Here is a 20,508-nt window from a genome sequence, read left to right as displayed (position 1 = left end):
TGGTTGTTGGACAGTTTATTTTAATCTTTGAGCTATATCTAGTTAAAATGTTGTATTTAAAATTTAGTAAATGTATGCTATACCTTCTGGAGCCGTTATACTTTGTCAGCTTGATAAGTTAACTTTGACACACTGAATATTTTTCACCAGCTAACATAGCTGTTAGTTAAGTTAAATAAAGGAGAAGAGCCCACATGTTCTCTCCATGCATACAGCTGGACATTTCTGTTAAATTTTTCAACAGAAATGAAATTTTGGTTGGTTCTTAAAGCTTCATAAATACACTAATTGGTGAATCATCTAATGTGCAGTTTAGTTTCAGGAAATATGAAATGGCTCACTAACTTTGTAGTTAGAAGATGCAAATCTCATCTTTCATCATCTCTGAGATTTTTCTTCTGAAAATCTCAGTAAGAAAATGTGTGCAGTGGTGGTGGTTGATATTTTTGGCTGTGAGAGAGGTTGGCTAAAACGCAATACAGTTATGCATAGTCTACATTAGTTTATATGGTAGGAACTCACTTGAAGAATTATCTGGAAGGAAGGAAGAAAGAATAATTTTACAGGTTTATCTGATCTTGGGACCTTATCCAGATTTTTCTGAAGAAGCTTGCAGTCAGGAACCTCTTCTGACTCTGTCATGGGGCCTGAATGTAGTTGATTTTCAACCGTGTTTTTACAGTGCTGTGGTGGTTGAATTCTTGAGCCTTAATGTTGGACAGCTGCAAAACATTTAAAGCCTGTCTTTGAAAGATTGGGATAAGAAGGAGGGGGAGATGGAGGCTGGCCCAGATAAGTAATACTTCATGAGGTATTCTTGAAGTATTTTCCTTTATGTAGCCCTATACGGTGTTTTCAGGGCTAGCTGGAGACTACTTGATTATGTTCTGGGTTATTAACTGAAGTATTTCAACCAGTACTCCTTTCTTGTGAAAGTTTGAATCTTTTCAGTAGTTGAAGAATGAAAGAGGTCAGGAATTTGGTTTTCTTTCTATTGCAGCAGACTAAGAGCAATTTCAGTGCAGTACATAACTACTCTGTGTAAACTCAAGGTTTTTAAAACAAATATTTTCACTGCTGTTGAAGGTGCATGGAGCATTCCTTAGGATACTGTTGTATTGCAATACCTATGGTGAGCACCAGTTTGTTACAGGAAGAAACTTTTACAGTGTTTATAAGTGCTTCAGTGTTTTCTGACTGGAGCACATTTACAGGGGTGAAATTTGAAGTATTGCTTAAAAATTGAAGTAGTGATGCGGTTGAGTAGGAGCAATCAAAAATAGTTTTTTGCAATACTAAATCTGATAACATTTTTGTTCTTCCTCAGCAGAATGAATTCTAATAGTAATTCAACAGTCAGCTTGGCTTCCAAATGAAATAACTTGGGCCTCATTGCTCAAGACTCAAATGTCAATCATAGGATTAAGAATTGTAATTCTGGAATAAAAAATGTCTGGCACTTACTATCTAATATTCCTGTTAGGCTAGTAGAGACTCAAGGACTGCAGCTGAATGAATTAGGCTTGATCAAGACTGATAAAAACTGGTCAAGATAGTCTCTTAGGCTTTTTAGCATCTAATAACAAAATGTAGCTTGTAGTGGTTACTTATGCCAGTTTGACTTAATTTTCTTCATGGAGCTTGCCTAGCTAGGGATGAACATGTTTAATGGATTAGACCCTGTTTCTTGAAAGAACTTGAATGGGAAACTTCCATCTCCAATATGTCTATAACTTCTGATACTTAAAATTTCATCTGCTTCAGTACATCTGGTTTTATATCAGACTATATACTCTCCCTCTGTACCTTGGGTTTTTGGTTTTTGCAGTAAGACATGTACAGCACTGTTTGATTTACTGAGTGATTTACTTGTGCAAAGAGTTCCTATTACTAAATTTTGGTTTTGGGGAGCTTTTATGTTTGGCATCTGTGAAGGAGATATTTTAATCATTCCACTAGTGCATTAACTCATCAATTTTATCAAAATATTTTTTTAAACAAAATTTAAATTTGCTCAATAAGTTAAAATTTCTATTGAGTTGTGTCTTGCAGTGTTTTTGACTTGGCAGTTATGATTTCTCATTTGTTGGTCTTACTCAGGGCTTGGAAGGAGAAAGTAACAATGTAAACAATGTATTTTTAAGCTATCAAAGAGTTGTGGTGGTAAAATTATTAACAGTTAAGATTGAGAGGTCTGGATAAGGGGTTATCTTTACTCAAAGAACATTCCTTTCAATCAAAAGCTAGCAGTTTGATTGTTTCCAACTTTGCATCTCAGATAGGGTAAAATACCAGGCCATCCCTGTAGGCTCCACCACAAGCCATCTCCATACTCTCAAGTTATTTACTGCCTGAATCCTCATTAGAACTGTGGTTGTTTAGCAACAGACTTAAGGAGTCCATCCCTCCCAGGGGAGGGTACTGGGCTTTGTTAACATTGATATGATTGCTTTTCCTTGCCTTTTTCTGAAACAATGTGTGATTTGGGTCTCTGCAATCACTTGTCAGGGAACCAGGAAAGACACTCTCAATGTTCTCTCACTATGATCATGGTTAATAAAGCTTCTGTTTGACCTGTCTTAAATTCTGCTTGTGTTATTACATACTTGGAGTCTCCAGATTCTCTGACACAGTTTCTCTGTTTTTATTCAACCGGTTCATTTAATTCACGCTGTTCTAATTTCTTTTTTCCTCTGGGTTAGTTGGTAGTGGGTTAAGTGAGACCAGCTCTGAGGTGTGTGGAAGGACATGGTGGTACAGAAGGGTGATAGTGGTATGTTGTCCCTTCAGACTGCAGTGACTTGTTCTCTCTTAAGTCTGTCTCATCCAGCCACACTCTTAATGTAAGAAATGTCTTTTGAATCCAGTGGGTGAAGTTTCTGCTGCCAAGATATCACTGGGTATTTCGACAGGTTCTTGCCAGCAGTTTAACTCATTTGGGCATTTGACATGATTTAAAACTTTGGCAGCAAACTGATCTTTGATTTTTGCTTTAATTCTATTTGTTCATAGTACACTGAGACCTTAATGCAGATTGCACAATGATGGTAGGTTGGGATATAAATCAGATTTAAAGTTTCAGTATCAAACCAGCTTTATCTTCAAAAATGTGTGTGGTTTATCCACTGAAGCAATTCCTCATATTGGTTGTTCTTAAGATCTGGTCAACTTATTTATGGAAGCAAGAACTTTGACAGCAGGAGCTGGATGTAAAACAGATCCTGTGTCATAATATAGATTTAAATTATGAGATTGAAATTACCGATTGTATAGTATATCCTGGAGAATGCAAAAGTACTACTTCTGGGTTTAAAAATGCTCAGCAGTGGATACTGACTTTGAGAGAGGCTATCAGGATTATGTTAAAAAATATTTCACCTGTTCTTGTATTCTCTGATGAACAGCATGTATTGGCCAGAGAGGTTTTTTATTAGGTGTACCCTGTGATGGTCAGGGCTATTCTTATGTTACATCCCATTACTGTATTTCAGGAGTGTGTTGTCTGCCTGTTAGTATATGCTGACATGATTAGCATATAGCCTGGTTTGGCCATTAACAAATTCTGTCCCATCTGGATTATGACATTGTAATTGTTGGTTTCTTTCCATAACCTAGTTCTCTTTAGTTGAGACTGTTTGAAATGGTCATTTTTAAAAAATCTGACTTGACACTTAGCATAATGTGCACTGGTAAAGTTGTAGAAATACTGATTTTTTATTTTTTTTTTAACCCCTATTCACTTAATCTATTTGAGAAAGAAAATTAATTTCTTGTTCTTTATGAGAAAGATAACTCAGCAATTAGTCTTCTAGTATGACAATTCCAAAATAAATTATTTTAGGTCTTCTGTGGTTCTTTCATATCTTAATTAAATTATTTCCAAATTCAGTTAATCTGCACAGTCTGTATTATAGAGTTATTTTTATTGAATTGTATTCTAGCAAAATTTATTTTAATAAACAAACAGACTCTTTCAGATTGACCTGATGATCTCCTGTTTCCCTTTACTGGAACTAAAAAGATAAAACCTGGGAATCAGTCAGAAGTTTTAATTTTTATAATACTGAAATAGTTGTGCTGTAAGAAGTAAGAAAGCTGTTTTGGCTCAAGAGTCTCTGTTGCCCAGTATCAGTTCTCATGTGCAGATGATATGGTTTTGTTTTCTTGAATTCTTTGGAGTCTGAAGCATTTGTTAGAGGATTTAGCATTTTTGTTGGTAGAATTGTTAGTCCCCATGTGCATAGAACATGGTTTTGTTCTCTCAAACTCCTTTAGGATTGAAGTGGCTGTTAAAGGAATTCCACTGATTTTGTCAGAATGATTGTGACTAATCAAAAGTGCCAAGTAATTGCACTTATCTATAGCTCCGAGTTGCTTTTGTGGGTGAGTGATGACCATTGCATTGAACAAAATTTCTATTTTGGTATTTGTCCAGCAGTTGTGAACAGAATAAATGAGGTTTGTTTTGTTTGCCTTAAGGTCGAGACCCATGCCAGTTGGGCAACTGGTGTCTGAAATAGTAGAAGGCATTTTGTATCTTAGATCAAGGTTTGGACTTAGATTTAGTATGGCACTAGTTTTGGAAAAAGTTGTGTTCTGTAGTTCTGTATAATTCAGGAAAAAATGAATTTTTGTTGATTGAACTTACACTTGCTTTCAGGTCAGAAGCTAGTTTCTAGAGGCTAACTCTTATGCAGCCTGAAAGTTTGAAATGTCCTTGCTTTGTGTGTTGTTTGGTTTGTCCTTTTTCCACATTTGATGATCACTGTTGTATTTTTTGGTGGCTGATGTTTAGCTTTTTTCACACCTAGTTTTGATCAGAATTTTAAGAATGGAAAAAAATAGCAATGTACCATTGGTTGTCTCTTTGATCGTACCTATATATAAGTACACATGGAAATCCTTGTTGCTAGTGTGCTCTGTAGGAACTTTATAGCTCTTTTTCAGCAACAGAGTTTATACGGGTAGAAAATATTCTTCTGGAATATCATAGATGACAATAGATAGCAGTAACTGCAAATCTTCAGCTTATTTTGTAATTTTTTTTTTTTTAAATAGAAATTATTTCGGTTTTAGTCCAGTAAGTTCTTGCTTATAGGCTCAAAAATTATCACATTATGAAACCACTTTTTTGTTGTTTCAGTTATGCAAATAATTCAGTAGAAGCAGAATCTGCAGAACGTCTACATAGCCCATGAATTCTACATTTTTTAAGCTTTAGTCAAATATGAAATGTTCATCAATTTTGCACTGTGGTAAGCCTGTTGTCTCAATGCTAGTAAAGTTAATGTAGCATACTAATAGTATGTCTGTGCATGGTTGAGGAATGTGTGATCCTTGTACTTGATTTAATGCCTGTAATAAGTGAAAAGAGACAGTTTCATTGACAGTGGCATGTGCAATTTCACACAAGTTTTCTAATGGGACACCTGCGGTGGTGTTTTCTGTTTCCCTGAGAAATAGAGACACTATGATTTTTGGTTTTACTTTGTTCATAATTGCAGAGAGCACTATGTAAAACAAACCTGAAAACTGTAGAGAAAAGAGAATAATGTTATGTAAGGAGATAAAATGCCATACAGTTACAGTTTATTATATGTTCTTTACTATGAAATTTTATAAAGTCATATTTCTCCTTTTTAATAATAATGCTTTTTTTGACAGAAGTTTGATACTGCAAGGATGAGCAAAGCAGAAATTTTGCCCTTTTTGTTATGCAGTACAAATCCAGAAGGAGAATGTTCAGGGTCCATTCTCAGTTTTTCCCTGTAAACTCACCACTTGTATCTCATTTTCTGGGTTCTCAAAAATGCTGGACTTGGTTTCTTCTTTTACTCATAGACTTCCTTTTCTTTGTACTATTAAGTTATAGCTTGAATGCCAGAAAATCTATTTCGCAATTTAATTTGAGCTGACTTGAAGAGGGTCAGTAATTATAGTTACTGTTTCCAGCAAGTTGAGTTTTCCAGAGGTCTTTTTATGAAGAATGTGACTGTGGATTAATTGAACATAAAAATGAGTCAAAAACTTCTTTTTGCCAAAGGCTAATATAGGAGTAGTTGCTAGTAATGTTTACAGAACTCTGTTATCTAGGTAATTTGTAGATGTAGTGCGAGCTGTTGCCCAAGGAAGCATAAAACTGATTTAATTTAGTGAGAAAATTACTGGAATACAGCTTACCTGTAAAATAGATAGCAATTCTCTGCAAGTTTTTTAGTTTTCACTCTTACAGGCAAATTGATTTTGAGATATTTTTAAAACCTGCTGCTGCCAGGCTTCCTGTCAACAGTAAGGTCATCATCTCTAAAGCATGGTCTTTTTTCAAGTTATTGTGAATTCAGAGAGGACAGTAAATTAGCAGTTGTTGATTTAAGAGTATGCTGACATCATGGATTACATACCTAACACAACTACTTCTCTTTTTCCTTGCTTATGTACCTTCCTTTAGTGTCAGGCAACAGTGCTGTTCTGAGGCAGCCATATGACGTACTTGAGTCATTCAATAGCAACTGAGAGTACTCAGCTGATGCCTCTGTTCAGAAGGATGTTTAGTTCTGTGGTTTCATTAATCACTTTAAGTTTTCCTAATGCCCAAGATGCACTTTTCTTTTATAAAAACATCATAGTATTGCTATAAGGAATGATCCGAAGAGAAGCATTTTGCAAACAGAGGAGTTTGTTGTTAGCATGGAAAAACAGTCTTGGTCTTTGCTGTTGGAAATCCTTTTGATTTGTATTTAGGAGTTGTGGTGTTACAGATACAGCTGTGTATGAAAATATTCTGATCTTTGATTTGGGACAGTGATGAAAGCCAAATCTGGAAAAGAATATCAATGTAAAAAGTTTACTCTCTATTACAAAATCTCAGTAGGTGGACCTACCAGTATAGCACTGTTTACAAATCCTTTAAGTGAATCCATTGCTACTAATCTTTGTTTCCTACTCATTTAGCCTTGCATGTGTATTTTGTCTTTTTACTAATTTTGGAGTTGAACCATGTATTTAGCTCTAAAGGGAAAGTGATGCCTCTATGCAGGAGCTGAGCCTGGGGCTCAAATACATATGTGTAGAAAGTTGCTACTCAAAAGACTTTGCACAAACGTACCTGTCCTATGTATGCAGGAGTCAAGTAGGTAGGGGTAGACTCTGTATTCATGCACTGCTTTTTGTGTGGGAACAGACAGAATACAGACTTGAGCCTCCTTGGTGAGGAGCAGCAGCAAAGGAATATATTGTGAAGTGAGGGAAGTGGAGTTCTGTGTCATCCCTGCTGAGCTGAAGTTGGCAGTGTGTCAGCAGTAGCACAACCACAGGTGCTGTGGTGCCAGACTTGTGTGCGATCCCTGGGCTGTGCCAGCATGGTAAAACAATTATTTCTGCTTTTACATCTTTCTCTCTTCTCATCAAGTGGAAAGGACATATGACTATGGAAATCTGTTGTGGGAATATGTTCAGTCCTTGCATCCAGAGGCAGGCAACAAAGCTGGTGCAAGGCCTGGAAGCAGTGTCCTGTGAGGAACAGCCAAGGGCTTTGGGCTTGTCCGGTTTGGAGAAAAGGAGGCTTAGCAAGACCTCATTGCTCTCTACAGCTCCCTGAGGAAGGGGAGAGGGAGGTGCTGAGCTTTTCTCCCTGAGATTCAGAGATGGGGTGTGTGGGAATGATTCAAAGCTGTTCCAGGGCAGGTTCAGACTGAACATCGGGAAGCATTTCTTCAAACACTGGAACAGGCATCCTAGGGAGGTGGTCGATGCCCTAAGCCTGTCAGTATTTCAGAGGTGTTTGGACATTGCCCTTAAAACATGCTTTAACTTGGTCAGCCTGGAATTGGTCAGGCAGTTGGACCAGGTGATTATTGTGGGTCCCTCTCAGCAGAAATATTCTATTCTACAGAGCAAACAAGCTAAAAGAAAAAGCTCCAACAACAAAAGTCTGGTAATTAGACAAAGGGAACTTTGTACCAAGTGCAGCAGTGTTCAGAGGTATTTCAGTTTAAGCTGGGTTATTTGAACATCATGACATGAGCATGCTCATGTCATGATGTTCAAATAGCTTACAATTGCCCATAGTGGGAGTTGAACAATGGTAACTGGATGTAAAGAGTTAATGGCTATGACTGTTTCTGGTTTTATTTATATATGATTTGAATTTCAATAGAATGTCCAGGACTGCTTGCAAGAGTGAGGAAAAAACTCTCCTGGTCATATTTAAGATTCTTACAGTAGAGGTGGGGTTGTTCCCTCTTCACACTCTTTGAGGAGTGTGGTAGTTTGGCATTTAGGGAAAAAGTGGGAAATAGCCATGGAAGTGATTTATTTGAGAGAGGCTGCTGGGAGTTCCTTCTCTGCTTGAGATCAGGCCAATAGCTAGCCAGTTTTGAGAACTGAAAGCATTTTGGACCGCTGTAAAGTAAGAGCACCTTTGTGAATACCACCTTTTAAACGCAAGCCCAGGAACTTCTTGTCTTTTTATTTCCAGGTTGAAAAGTATTGAAGCTCTAGTGTGGCTGGCCCCACTCCCCCATGGCCTGTGCAGCCTGGGGCAGGGGGAGGCTGAGCCGGACTCCAGCAGCTCCCAGGCGGGGGATGGAGACTGAGGGGATTCCCCTGGCCCCAGGCTGGGCTCTGCTGCAGCCCCTCCTGGGAAACCCTCCGGGTCCCATTCCAGCAGAGTGGCTGAAGCCCTTCCTAGGGGGGCCCTCGGGCCTAGTCTGGGCCTGGTCATGGCTGCTGACATCTTGCCAATACCCTCTCACCCCGCCACCCGCCATGGCCCAGGCCAAGGACCATCCCTGTTTGCTTTAGGCTGAGAGAGACACCTGAAATCCAACACCATAAATACCTGCATGGCTTGGGCCAGATTTAACTCTTTCACTACACAGATGAGACCTGCAGACTTAATCCCCTCTCCAGAGAGAGCAAAGTAGGAGTGATCAACATGTAAAAAGACAACATGAAACATCAAGGTCAGTAAAGTAAAGGAGTCAAGCTTCAGATGGAAGGAGAATGAGGAGATGCGTCAATAAGCTGAAATATTCTTTTAGTAAGACCATGGAGATGTACAATAATGTTCTGAAAAACTCGTTAATTCATGAAAGGGTATTGGGGGGAATGAAGTATTTCAAACTGTAGACCTGAGCAAAAGTATCCATTGATGAAGCCAAGCAGATGTTGGAGTAGCTGTGATCCCATGAGATGCTGAGATGCTTGAACACAGAGAGAGATGAGAGCTGATGAAGACTTTTTGCCCCCAGGGAGAAAAGGAGAAAACCTCTGCTCCCAGAGATGATCACAGAAACAGATGAAGAGAACCTTTGCCTTTGAATAACTCATCCTTGAAATAATACCCTTTGAGTTCATGGCCCATAAACACACCTCGGGGTGGTGTGAAAATGAGAGGAAGGCATGATGGCAGATTTTCTTCCAGGTGGCGGCCAGTCATGGGAATGAAAAGCCATGAGAAAACTGTTTCTTGTGGAGAGCTCTCCATGGAATGACAAGAGAAAACTCCTCTCCCTACAGAGACAAATGAAAAGACTATTGTATAGTTTGTACTGCTTTTTAACATCCCAAGTTTTGTCTCTATGTTGCCAGTTGGGAAAGGAAAAAGGTTGGGTGGCAGGAGAAAAGGTTTCTGGAGGTTTTATTCTGGTTTCTTATTATGTAATTTTATTAATAAACTTTCTTTATTCCTTTTAAGTTTTAATCCTGTTTTGCCCTTCTCCTAATCCATATCTTACAACAAGAAATGAATAAATACTCTGGTGATTTTAGCTAGAGGTAAAACCACCACATTATTTGGTGCATTGGCCAGGAAAAGAGAATTGGCGAATTTAAGCTACTAGTGGGGTCTTATCTTGTCCTTATGGACTTTATCTCTTGCTTACAGTAGGCCTAAAAGTCCTCTATTTTCAGTGTTAAGAGAATATTGCCTTTGTGTATGCTGATGTTGCTTTATTTTCTTGTTGCTCTCTTAGGATGGAGTATGCTATTGTATGAGATCAGGGCTGTGAAGTCTTGTAGTTGAATCTGTCTCTGAGGCTTGCAAAGGTCACTCTGACTTACCTTCAGATTTTTTCTGGAGAAAACAAGTGGCATAGAGTGTTAATGTTTCCTGATCTCAATAAGTAAACGAACAATTGGAATTTTTAGGAAGGAAGATATTATTATGTTTTATTTGTGTTTGCTGACTTCATCTTGTTCTGTCATTTCACTGAACCTGACATTGGTCATCACACGGAAAACTCTTGAGTGTGTCTAGCCACTTACCCAGGAGTTTGTAAAGTCAGAATGGACAATTTGAATAGTTTGATTTTGTATCATTGACAAAGCATCCTATTTTGTTATGCAGCTGTAGACTTCTGTGTACAAAGAGCATTTCTGCTTAAGTGAAAATGGAAGTTCACACAAGTCGTTCCCAGTGGTGTTCTGCCTTCATATGTTTCTTCTATAGATAATAGGAAGTGTTGGAAAAATTTTAGGAGATGGTATATTCAATCATTTATAAGTTTCCTGATCTCTAATCTTCTGGACCGAAATACTTTAGGGCTTTTCTTCATCTTGAGTTTAATTTTGTTTAAAGCTTTTTGCCAAAATTAATTTGTTTTCAGAAACAGAACTAGAATAATTGTGCTACTTTTTAATGTCAGTCTCTACTTTGAAATATTGTTGTGCATCTCTGAACCGGAACAACTACATTAAATTTGTCAGTGGGTAGCCTCTGGCTGGGCAGTATGGTTTTAATTTTACATGAAAATCTGCCTAAATTGAGCCAATTCTTTTCTTGAAAATTTCTGATCTGGACATGGCACTGTTTTGTTTTGTTTGGGTTTTTGTGGGGTACCCTCAAGACTGTGTGCATTCTGTATGCTCAGCAGGATTTTTCTTTCAAGTACATTTCTGGGCTGCAATAAGCTTTGCATAGCATGGGAACCAGAATTGTCCCAAGTTAATTAGGGGATTGAAGGGGGTCCTATGGCACAAAGCCAGCTGGGAAATCTCTGAGACAGCCCTTACAGGAGTCAGCTCCAGAATCATGCACTTGTTCCTTCTCCTTTCCTGTCCTATCAGCTCTGCAATATTTCCAGACTCCTACCAACACTGGTATTTTGACTGTGACTTTGACTGTGTTAAGACTCAAGAGAAGTTGAGGTATCCTTACTAGGCTAAAGCTTGGCTTCTTCTGTATCTGAATACCCTTGCTACTTCTGAGCATAACAAGGATGTCACTCATCACACTCGTGTAACTGTGGTTGTAGGGAGGGTGCTCAGTCACTTCCCACAAGAAGGGTATATGCATTTGGTCAGGAGTAATTGCTGTGACAGCCAAAAACAGCTCAATGTGATTCTTCAGAGACTTTCACAGATAAAAGATTACTGGGACAATGAATCTAAAGGTATTTTTCTTTAGGACTTCTAGACTGGACCAAGTTTGTCTGAACTTTTCTAAGGATAGCATAAGATACTCCACACAAAGGCTTCATTTCCTGAATTTATAAAATGAGGAGGTGGCTTTTTAAAGATGGCCAAAATGTAACTTTTTTGATGTTTTTCCTATGACTTAGACTTTGAAGAACTATTTTGGGTAGCTACCCAGCCTATGAAATTCTGACCAAATCAGAAAGCTGCAGAAAGCAATTGAATGTGTCTGATGACGTGAAGCATTAGGTGATAGTAGTAAATAATTTTTTAAAAAGGAAAAAGAAAAATAAATATTTTCAGAAGCATGTCTTTCTTATTGTGAAAAGACTTAGGGGCCACCAAGTAGACTGACTTTACTATTTTTAAGGTGGCTAGTTTAAACTTTAGGAAAGATAGCCTTACCTGTTGACACAGTACAGCTGAAAGTTTATTTTTTAAAATGTATTTCCCCATAGCAAAATCTGTGTCAATTATGTATACGTTGCAGCTGTGTGAGGGAACTCTTCTCTGAGTTTCATTGCTGTGTTTTCTCTGAACCAGCAGCAGAACCCACTGTGGCAGCATGAACTTCTCAGGAAGTTGGTACCTGCTGCTGGATTGGGTGTTTCTTTTCCATGTTAATTCAGTATAGGAGCAAACAGATTTTGCTGAAAGAATGTTCCAGTCTGGCTGCTTATCAGAACTCTTATGCAGAGAAATAATTTTTCTTCAAATCATGACAGATTTTAAGTTACCTACAAGTTAATTTTGTATGTCTGTGTGCCACTTGTGCCAGTACTATCAGAATTTTGTAGCCTTGTGTACAGTCAAACACTAGGCAGTGTTCTGGGGTTTTCCCTCCCTCCCTCCCTCTCCCCACCTAAGTGGCAGACTCCTGCCAATCTGTAGCAGAAGAGGTTGAGATCTCTGAATGTGCACGGCTGGTTTTAGTTATTTGGACCCTTCAACTTTATATAAGCGTTTGAAGGGTGCTTAAGCTGTGACTGATCATAAGTATCTTAAGCAAATGTCTTAGTTTTCATCTATTTTTGAATCTAGAATTTGGAATTCTCATTCTTGTGATCACCATGCATGTTTTTCTTCAGGAATTTGTGGCCACTGCATGACAGTAGCTAGATGTGGAAACTGCCATGTCTCATAATGACAATTTTTTTTTTATTTTTAACATCAAGAATCAAATTCCTTTTCATCATGGAGGATACTTACAGATCACAGCTTCCTGAACAGGTTGTTCCAGTGCTCTCGATATGTTCCCATGCTTTATAAAAAATACCAGAAAATGTCTGGTGTTTTAAGTAGCAGTTGAACCATCTTTTTTAAAAAATAAAGATGAATATTTCTTGTATTTCTGTATTAATAGTTTTCCTTGTTACAGTGTTGCAGTTCTTGATCTTCTGTAGAGTACAGTATTTTTCTAGATGAGTGAAAATTCTTGAAGCTAAATTTTAGTTCTTGCTTTACAATTAAGACTTCGATTTAATCTTTCATTTAACAAAACATGTTTCAGGTTATAAGGAGAATCTGGGTCAACAGTAAGGAGTAGGTTTCACAGAAATGGGTAAACCAGTATTAACAGCCCACTCACTGCTACTGGTTGACATGATTCTTTTCCCTTCATCTCTTTGCATACGACTGGAGATTCTGCTGCCTTCATGTTATCACTTTTCTCTTCTGGTTTCTTTTTCCTCATTGAAGTGCTGTTTTTATGTCTTGTGCTTCCATCAATTAGCTTATGGTGAAAATGCAGGTCAGATGAATGTTTGAACTAATGCAAAGGGATGGGAGAGAAGCAAGAATATCCTTTTTAATAGGTGCAAAACAGTAGTAGATTAGTTATCATGGACTATCACCCTTAGAGTGCCCTTTCCATGGCTAAATTCCGTTGATGAGAAACAACCTAGAAAGAACTGTACTCTTCAATAGCTACCCTTTGACGAGTTTTTCACTCAGTAATAATTGATTTAGGTTTGCTCAATTTTCTGTGGTGCTACAGACTCTTCATGCATGAAATGTAGCCTCTGAAGCTATTACAGAATCCCACAATAGGTAACGTTAGAAGGAAGGATCTGCAGTGGATGATCTGGTCCAATGTCACTGCTCAAGCAGGGTAAGCCATTCATACAACTGAGTCTCTGCATTCATAGGGCAAAAAAGTATTACTGGTCTTATTAGTATCATGCAGCTGGCAATGGTGTTATAAAGATTCATTTTTCTACTCTCTTCGTTTGCTGCATCTTGAAGTTCCTGCAGCTTGTAACTTATATTCATCCATATCAGACAGGAACCCTTGATACCTAGTGGCTTTCCAACACTGAATAAGCTAGTGTGTAGGCACTCAAGTGATATTACAGGTTAATGAGTTGTCTTTTTGCCTATTAATTAATAGGAATGTGTAAGACCCTGACGGAGAGATGGAGACTTCAGACAACTCTTTAAAATGCTGTTTATTCCACAGACTAAGTTACAGCAGTTGGGGGTTGTGGGTCAGCCTACAGCTGCTGACTATAGGCAAGCCATGTATCCTGAAGCCCCCTTTAGTTGTGGTTACAATGCATTATATATTTTTCTTTGCTGAGCATCTTAATACATAACAGCCAGTCAGCATAACACACAATACCTTTACATTTACATATAACCTATCAAAACTGCTAAAATTACCATACTGTGTAAGTGATTAACCAATCATCTGAGTTAATAGTTACATGTTAAATTTGAAACTTATTTTGCAGTGGAAAATTCTTCTTGCCATGGTAAAAAACATCTTTCTGTCTGCCTATGCTTTTTTACTTGGTAGAAAATATGCCTTGTTTGAAGACCATTTAACCTGTTGGACCTTAGCCACAAAACCTCCTTCCAACTTGACTAAACCTTTGTTCTAAACCTTCCAACTCAACTAAACCTTTGTTCTCTCAGCTTTTCCAGCAACAACTGGCCCTAAAAACATCTTTTATATATCAAAGCTTTCTTTCATTTCTAGAGAACCTTCTGCTAAGCATTCATATCTGTAAAAATTTTCTGTTAAATTTTCATCCTTCCCAACAAGAATGCCCATTAGCTAACCAGTGGATTAGTGATTCATGGCTAGGGTCTTGCTGCAACAATTCTTTAGTGATAACTGAACTCAGCTTTTGGATTGGATAGATGATTTCAAAACAAAGCATTTATTTATTTTATTTTCAGAAGAATTTAGGAGCTAACCAAATACATATATTTTTCTTAGAAAATTCTCATCCTGTGGGGACTCACAGGTGCTTCTTTTTTAGAATAAGCATTTCATTCAAGTAGTTTTTATTTAACTGATTGCTTTATGTAAAACCAAGAAGAAAAATGTAGCCCCATATTGACAATCTTCCTATCCTGTTTCATCTTACTGTACAATGGACTCTAGCTCCTTGAAGATAAGATAGTGGTGTAATAATCTAGTTAGCAATCTAAGCTGTAAAGGACTGAAGCAATGATGCTTTAAAGAGGAAAGAACTGATTTTCTTATCAGTGATTGTTCAGTCTCTGTAATGCATATCCTGTGCATATAGTCGTAGTCTTATATTTCTGACTATGTGAAGGGTTAGATATGATGACTTGAAGCTTTTATGGTACATCTTATAATCTTGTGTTTTGAATCATGGGCATTCCTTGCATGGCAAAAGGAAAGTGTGGTGTGGGTGGGGGGTTTTTGTTTATATGTCTTAGTTTGGTTTTGGGGTGGGTTTTTTTGGTTGGGTGTTTTTTGTTTGGCTTTGTTTGTTGTTTTTTTAAAAAACTGTCATGAAGCTCATGAGTGGAGACCAAGAGAGCCTCTAGATTTACTCATTAGTAGTCTTTGAGTACAGATGGAGAGCAGCTGTTGCAAAGGGCTGGATCCTTTGCTGTCAGGCAGAGAAACAATTTTTTTTTGTTACTGCTGGAGCAGTAACTCTAGCACAGTAACTTAAAATCTCGTTACCCTGAGGTTTGCATTTCTTTAGATATTGCTAATGGATCATTGTCCTGGTACTGTGTAACATAATTAGCAGTTAAAGGAATGTTGCAGTTGTTCATATGGTGTGCCCAGGTAAGAGCACAGTGGCACACTCTGTGGCTCTTTGGGTGAGTGTGCTCTACTAACAGTGGTTTGACTATCAAATGGTTCCATTGCAATCTTTTGTTCTCCCAAGCACCATCATTTGGCATTAGTGCTTATTGATTGAAGTGTCTTTCATACTGATACTACAAGTACACTTCCAAGTTTCCAGGGTTTTAAGATATGGAAACTTTTTGTTGCTCTGCATTGTTAGAATTCTTGACTAGCAAGTTAAAACGCATAAAACGTGAAGCTTGCCAAGATATTGTCAATGTATTTTCTGAGCAATTTGCTTTGAAGAAATTTAGTTCTGACTTTTTAATGTTTATGCTTACACTATCTTGCACAGAAAAATTCTGATCTATATTGATGTTATACATATTTTATATATATATAATTTTTTGGTGTATGTTTATATATAAGTAGACACTTAGACACTTGTTGGTTCAGTTATACAAACTCAGTTAAACTAAGGAATTTTTTTTTTATCCCTCACTCCTAAGAAAGATCTTCCTACCTCGGGGGCTGAACCTGCAAGGCTAATGCTTTAAGGTTTTTTATGGTGATTTTTTATAATGTGGAAAAACCAAGGGCAGAATTTCAGCTTCATGTTCACTGAAATCATAATTCTTAGCAGAAGTCAAAATATGTTTAAAGTCTTCTAACTTTTCTGGAAATCCCACTTAAAATTCCTCATGCATCCTACTTCTAGCTAGTTTCCAGAATGTTGGGGATTTTTTAAACCTTTTTTTTTTAAAGATTCTTTAAAGATGCACTATAATTTCCTATGTTCATAAGTTTTCATCACACATGCTTTATGTGCTCAATGTACAGAATATCCAGAACAGTCTTAGTTTTGATTTTCTGGCGAATTAGTCCATAATTTTAAAGTTACATTAATACCTTTAAGCGAATTTTTGATGGCATTAGAAAAACAAAATTTCAGTTCCACTGCAATTTAGTGATAGCGTTGATGTTGCAGCTGGCTATGCTGCAGCACACTAAGGCTTGGTTGGTGCTCAGTGGCAGAACTTGCAGGTACAGAACCACAAAGCACAGGTTTCCTTCAACTGGGAAGTTGCAGAAAAATGTTTCTCTAGCTCTAGCTGGGTATAGTCTAGGATAAAGTTGCCTGTGGATTACAGTGAAAACATGAAATAGGCTAGACCTAGTAGCAGCCTTCCAGCTGCTTCTTCTTTGCAGAGTTTATATTCTTTTACCTTCCCCAGGCTGGGCCTGGGGAACCAGGTGCTTGCTGCCAATTAGGCTTGTCAAGACAGCCTAGAGCTTCTCTTGACAAGCCTGACTGCTGACAGCAGCTGTGGGGGGTAGTCTTAGGCAGGATTTTAACTCACTGCTTGCCAAATGCTTTGCAGATTAAAACCTCTGGTCTCATTCTACAGTTATTCAAATAGGCTTCTATTTTATTAAAGTATATTCTATACAGAAGCTGATCAAAGATTTCCAGTGGTGCTGTAGTGATAGTTTACTTGCCAAACTTCTGGCAAGTTAGTCATTAAAGTTAGTCATTAGAGTTAAGTTGTTATGAAGATCACTTTATAAGTTTATGTTACTAGAACTGTCCATCTTAGGCTACCTTCTACTTGCTGTAAAGCATAGATGTAGCTGGATAACAGCTTGGGCTGTTACTCTTCTCAGTTATTATGGTTTTAGAAACTTTTGAACTTTTGGGTCCATTTCACTTAAATTTGAGAGAAGGGCTGCTTTTTTTTCCTTGCAAATTGCATGAATGCAGTAATACTTTTCCCGATGTGGTCTTCATTGTAGATACATTGCTAGAGAAAGACAAGTACAACTTTGGTTTCATCAGTTGATAAGAAGTGGCAGGTAGTTAGTTTGTGTTGGAGAATATGATCTTTTGCTTGGTCAGGTTAAAAGGACACATAGGAAGTGCCTGGGTACATGAGAAAAGCTCTGTATACAGTGTACAGGAGGTGCCTGGAAGCTGATGGGTGGCACGGGTACAGTGGTAGGGGAGAGGCATTAGACAGGCTGTTGAGGTTTTGAAAAATGTAGCGAGAAGAAAGGACTGTTAAGTCAGTATAAATTTATCCCAGAACAGGAGGACTGTATTTGGGAAATAGGCCATTTGCAATTGAATGAAATGCTCTGTTTACAAAAGATATTAAATTGGATGTTTTTACTGAGCTAGTCAAAAATGTGAGATGTGATTTGGCTCATCTTTTCAGCTTTGCTTCCAATTTCCTTCTCTTTTAGTGAGGTACAGCTTCAGGTAAAATAAGTAAAGGTATGCTTTTTCTTAACTCAGAACTCCCAAGATGTACATACAAATCACCATTAGCTCACTCTATATCAATTTGAGACCTATTTATATTTTAGAACTTCTTAGAGGAGGATATGCTTCATTAGTGTTCTTAGAAGTAGAAAGAAATTCTTCTCTGCTAGGGGAGAGCTCAATAACTATTCTCAGAGTACTTATGGCAGATGTCATCAAGAGGGCTCCTGTACTTAACTTGAACACTGACTGGAACCATTTATTCTGTCCACAATTTTAAAGAAGTATAGTGGCAGGTTGTGTGTGAGACAAGTTAAACATAGGAGTATGGTAACCACTACTACACTAAGTCACCTAAAGTTCTCTTCCATGGCTGATACTTTACCTTGCTAACTTAATGTTCGTTCTTTTGTTTTTTCAAATGTTACGGTGAAATTGAATTGCCTGCTTAGGGTGTACAGAGGTGCTTTAAAGGAAACTGCTTCCATTTAATGTTGCTTGTGTGGATTTACATGTTACAATGAGTGGCCACCAGCAGGATACTGCCTAAATTGTTTGAAGGTTTCTTGAATTAATGTGTGCCATTGTTCTGAATTTGCAGTTTCTAGCATAGAGATCTATGTGGAGTTCTTGGTAAATCTGTATAGTGTTAGTTCTGTTTTAATATCTGAAACTCACGTCTGCTCTGTAATTCTTACATAATTAGAACTACTAGCTTTGTTCATGATGTGTTCTGAGACTTACTTAGACCTACTAGACTTGTGTAAGTAGAGGGAAAGGAGTATTTAAAAAACAGTTGTCTCTCATTTTGGTTTAGTGCCATAACTTCCTGTTCATCTATTGATGGCTTGTCTGCTTCAGGGATTTCAGATTTTTTGAACAGCAAAGAATTGGATAGCAACTGTACAGTACATTTCAATCCAGGGTGAACACACATAATCCCAAAATTGTCCTTTTGGAACCCCAAAGCCTAGTAAGAGGCTTACAAGAATGTTCCCACTGTTCAAGGTCTTGGAGCAGTATTTTTGAACTGAAGTTATCAATGTATAGCTGCTTGAGAAAAAACTGGCAGAACATCAGCAGTCCAAACTAAGACTGCTTTTTTCTCATTGCAAATCTGTACCAAGGAGTGGGAGGAGTTTACTTCTTACTACAGCTTGGAACAATGGCAAAATATCATTATTTTACTTTGATTTGACAGTCTGCCAGTTTAAGTCCTTGAAACTTGCAGCTTTCCTTGTGGTTTAGCAGAATGCATGAAGCCTATTCAGCGTTTTATTTTCAAAGTAAAAATTTTCAGTGGCTGAACTTTCAATGCAAGTGTTCAAAGGAGCATCTTAAGTAGAGTCCTTTGCAGCCAGAGCCCCACAGCTGAGAATAGAGATTTCTCTTCACAGTAACTGTCTAAGAACTTAATAACTTCAGCAGAATTAACCAGTGCTGTGGAAGGAAGCAGTGTTGCCCTGGCTGCTGCTGCTTCCTCCCTCCTTATCTGCTTCTCCCGTGTGTTAACTTGAGTGTTTGTACAGAAGTCATAACCAGATGGAGTAAATGATTGATACTTTTTCTGAGAATTCATTTTAGTCTGGATCAGTTCCTTGAGCTGGTTGACTGAGCAACCATATGGTGTACAGACCACCTCCTGCACCAGCACAGGTGGCCAGGAAGAGGCTGACGCCATTTCTTTTGGTTGCAGTGCTGAACTTAGGCCAATTTTGTTGTGTTGTTGGAATTGTAGCTCTGTATCCTTTACCTCTTTCCTGGCAGGTTTGAGTTTTGGTTTGGGGATTCAAACCTTTGTATTCATCTTCCTATGCAACTGCACTTCCAATTTATCAAATCCTAATAGTTAAAAACCAGTAGTACTTTATCCTAATAAGGCTTTCATGAGCACTTGAGATACTTGGCCCCTTTACCTTTTCTAGTTAAAAGAATAGCAGCCACCTTTTCCTTCCAGGCCTCTTTGACCTAACTGCAGTGAGCACATTTTTGTGTGTGTAGAAAAATGCATGGTTCCTCTTAAGCCAACAAAGTCCTTGTTTTTTAAGAAATGTTATCGCTAGTATTACAGTCGTAATTAATTATTTCTGGAATTTCCAATTTCTGCATTGGATGGGAGGAAATTGCTTTGTAATCCTTAGTATTGCCCTTCCTTCCTCAAGTGGGTTACTTCAGATGTAGAGGGTTTTGCCAGCCTTACTCACTTTGACTGAATAAAGGTTGAGGAGCACTGACAGGAGCAGCTCCCTCAGTGCATCCCCACAGCAGGAGTCTGCAGTGGGCATCTGGCAGCGTGCAGATAGGACAGTGACCTCTTCAGCAAGCATCCCTTAATGGAAGCAAATGTCTTTAATATGAGTCTCTTGTCACTGCTAAGCAAATGATTTTAAGGAATGACACAAATAGAAGCAGTGTTTCCCTCCAGTCTTTTGCTTGTACCTCCATAGTCCGTGGGGGGAAGCACCAGGGTCATGGAATGTGGTAGCTGGTTTGCCTGTGTAGGCTCCAGCTAACATTGAACTAAACAGTGTGCAGGGAGCAGGGAGACTGATTTCCCTCCCTCCCCTCTTTTCCTTCTCCTGTCAGGTTACTGGGTTTTTGACTTGTAAGAATTGTCTGGTTTTGTATTCCTTCAATGTTTTGACCTTGTTATCTTTCAGAGTCTTGAAGCTATCATCTTACAAAAATACCAAAGTAAATTATCTTGTAGGTTATTTTTTTTGAACCTGTTCTGTATCATACTTTGTGCAGTGTGTCATCTTTGGTGAAGATG

The 20,508-nt window shown here is 38.1% G+C and overlaps 1 protein-coding gene across 8 annotated transcripts in view; it reads left to right on the top strand.

Annotated features, from left to right (window-relative positions):
• SOCS5 (suppressor of cytokine signaling 5) overlaps nucleotides 1-20,508 on the top strand; it is a 74,152-nt gene that overhangs the window by 4,734 nt on the left and 48,910 nt on the right. Inside the window, exon 1 of one of the 8 annotated variants that reach the window (XM_058836967.1) lies at nucleotides 13,431-13,525. The exons of the other annotated variants lie outside the window; for them this stretch is intronic. The gene's annotated coding sequence lies outside the window, so the exon portion shown is untranslated. Of the gene's footprint in view, nucleotides 1-13,430; nucleotides 13,526-20,508 lie in introns of those variants that run through there. 8 annotated transcript variants of the gene reach the window in all.

The sequence above is a fragment of the Poecile atricapillus genome, chromosome 3 (assembly GCF_030490865.1).
Source record: "Poecile atricapillus isolate bPoeAtr1 chromosome 3, bPoeAtr1.hap1, whole genome shotgun sequence".
Taxonomy (NCBI): Eukaryota; Metazoa; Chordata; class Aves; order Passeriformes; family Paridae; genus Poecile; species Poecile atricapillus.
The sequence above is the reverse complement of the archived record's forward strand: the minus strand, read 5'-3'. Positions and strand labels throughout refer to the sequence as shown.